This window comes from Aethalodelphis obliquidens, unplaced genomic scaffold (genome assembly GCF_003676395.1).
Source record: "Aethalodelphis obliquidens isolate GAN/ISIS:26980383/991018 unplaced genomic scaffold, ASM367639v1 scaffold1743, whole genome shotgun sequence".
Lineage (NCBI taxonomy): Eukaryota > Metazoa > Chordata > Mammalia > Artiodactyla > Delphinidae > Aethalodelphis > Aethalodelphis obliquidens.
Window position 1 is genome coordinate 2,295 of NW_020839654.1, and position 2,974 is coordinate 5,268.

Sequence of the window (2,974 nt, forward strand, 5' to 3'; positions counted from 1 at the left end):
GGGTTCAGTGCCTGGTCAGGGAACTAAGATTCTGTAAGCTGCACGGTGTGATCAAAAAAAAAGGAAAGGAAGAGAGGAAGGAGAGAGAGAGAGGAAGAAAGGAAGAAAAGAAAGCAAGCAAGAAAGAAAAGAAAATCATTTAATACGATATTTCTGAAACGAGGGGAATGTGGAAAAATGTCACCATCCATAAAAAGTATGTGGCTGCCACGGACCCAGCAGAGTTGTGGGGTTAAAGCCATTATTATGGTTTTAGGAGTTATTTCTATAGGTTGTTACTGGACGAGTTTCCAAGGTTCCTGTGTAGAGTCCTCGAAGTCCTCGAGGAGGCGGGTTCTCCTCTGAGTGTGAAGCCAGCTCTTGGTATTGCTTCTGTAACTGCCTTTTGCCTTTGATGACTGTTCTTTTCCTCTGGAGGAGTAAGTAGAGGGAGGGAACACCATCTCAGTGGTTTCTTCTTATGTTACTGTCTCAGAATGTAGATGATTGGTTTCCGCTAGGGGGCCGTTTTCTGTATTTGTTTTTCACGTGTTCCAGGTGCACAACGCTTTTTAACCTGTGTAGTAGATGTGGTCTTTATCCTGACCTGACTGTTGTGTAAGCCGTGATTTTTTTCAGTGAAATGAGGAAGAATCTGTCAGATGCAGTTCGGAGTTTTTGTTTTCTGATTGGATTTACAGGTCATGAGCTTTTTCACACATCAGGTGCAGCCCCAGGGTACTGAAACAAAATTACCTCCCCTTTCTCTACTCTCCTTTTTGTCAGTTGAGTCACTCTCTCCCAACACAGCTAGGCAGACATCCCTTCTTGGCCTCTATGGTGATTTCTTTCTCTGTATCTCAGTCCAAGCTAAGGAAATACGACATATGTAGGACTAGGGTTTATAGGACTTTAGCGCAGAGGAGGAATGAAAGAAGGCGGAGTTTGGCCAAAGCACGGTGGGCAGAGAGCTAAGGGTAGTGGGCAGCTATTGAAGGAGAGTGACTACATCAGCTGTGCACTTTAAGGTCACTCTAAAAGCTATGTGGCGATGATACTTATGGGGAGGGGTGAGGTGGCAAGTGTGAGGACCAGTTAGGCACCTACTGCATTCATCTACCTGGGAGAAGATGGTAGCGATGATAGAGAAACACCAGACATGAAAGATATTTAAGTGGTAAAGTAGACAGGACTTGGGGGGGTTGATTTGTTGACGAAAATTCAATTAACTATCAAGAAGGAAAAAAAGGTTGTTTTATTTGAGCCAAGCTGAGGATTATAACACGAGAAGCAGATTTTCAGAAAGCGGTTAGAAGTCGAAGACACAGTCATATACGTTTTCCAGACAGAGAATTGTAGTACCTCAAAATGACATACTGATAATTTACATAAAGTTCACCAAGGAACAGGTAGTCCAGGTGAGCTTGTACAGAGTAAGCAGCAAGACGCCGTGACCCCTTATGGAGTTCAGAAAGAACTCTATTCTTTTAAGAAGTCCCGTTGCTGGTGTCAGAATGAAGAAGAAATATGGATCTTTACGGTTGAGCGGGCACTCCCATCTTTGAGGTGCTCTGATTAACGTGTAATGCAGGTGCACACTGCACTTGGGAAGGAGGGAGGAGGCCCAAACACACACACACACAGAGAATTTTATGTTTAATTTTTTCTAGTCCTGCCTTGAAATATAACATTTTATTTCATCAGGTTCACTGACGGTATGGGCGAGAGGAGCTGTCAAGGATAATTGCCGGGTCTTGGGACTTGAACAGATGGGTGGATGGTGGTTCCATGTGTTAACGGGGGAAATGGAGGAGGAACTGAATCAGGTGGTGCAATGGGGTGGGCAGTGATGGTAGAGTTCAGTTTAGGGCACGTTTAGGAGAGATTTCTGACTTTTAGCGGATGTATGGCAAAGGAGTTAGAACTCCCACAGCAGACCAAGAAGGAGCAGCCAGAGAGGTGGGCGGCAAACCGCGTGAGGGTGCTTGATGGAAGCCCAGCGGGACACAGTGAAGTGTATGGAGAGCAGATGAGACATTAAGGTGCTGATGGAAAAGTATCCACTGGCCCTGTGTGGGAAACGGAAACAGAAACTGGCTAGGTAGGGGTGGATTGATCACTGGAGGGATGTGAAGGCTTGCCAGTTGGTGGAAAGAGCTCCCAGGAGAACTCAGGCTGTGATGGAGAGCATAGGGGTGGGTGTGCATTCAGCTGGGGGAAGCGGTAAGATGGGGGGATGCATTTAGGGTTTAATTAGGTTGGGAGAGCAAGTGAGAATGCAGTTGGAAAGACTGAGTGGAACAGGAGAAATTGAGTTGTGGGAGGGAGCAGCTCCCCCCAGGCAGGAAGCCTTTGAGTCAGCCAGAGAAGAGGAGGAGTTCAGAGGTCGGTGGGTTCCTCCATGGAATGTGACTACACTGGGGGCTTTTCAACTGATGGGCTTCTAGTTCTTTGCCAAGTACGAGGAAAGATCATTGCTGAGGGAGGCTGGTGAGGAGGGGTAGGAGAGTTGAGAATAAAGAAGGAATTAACTAATCACCCTAGGCAGCAGGTGAGGAAAAGGCACCTCCTGAGGGTGTGCCCGCTCCACTTCCCTGCTATTGAAGCTCCTGGTCTTGGAAGCACATCCCCAGATTGCAGTCCATTTCTCTTTCTTCCACTGTAGCCATGCACCATGTAGTTCCTCCATGATTTTCTCCTTCTGGATCCGCAGTGGCCAAGCTTTCACTGTGAGCCTAAATTAGTCCTTGGTCCTCTTTAAAGGTCGGGAGCTGTGAGAGAAGCGGTATATGCTCTGGAATTGACTCCTTGGTCTGTTATTTATTAGCTGTGGGTTCATGGGAAGTTCCTTGACCCCAGTCTGTCCCTCTGTAAAGCAGGTAGGTGTAGTACTAATAGCATCAACACGTGGGGTGGCTCTAAAGGTTAAATCAGTTAAAGCAAGTAGGGTAGTCGAGCACTCCCTTCCGCCATTGTGAGGCAGCCCCTCCTTTAG

The 2,974-nt window shown here is 46.9% G+C and overlaps 1 non-coding gene across 1 annotated transcript; it reads left to right on the forward strand.

Annotated features, from left to right (window-relative positions):
* The first annotated feature begins 242 nt into the window (after positions 1-242).
* On the forward strand, positions 243-452 carry LOC113617088 (small nucleolar RNA U3). Its single transcript, XR_003431502.1, has one exon. It is a non-coding gene; the product is annotated as a small nucleolar RNA U3 (small nucleolar RNA).
* The last annotated feature ends 2,522 nt before the right edge of the window (positions 453-2,974 follow it).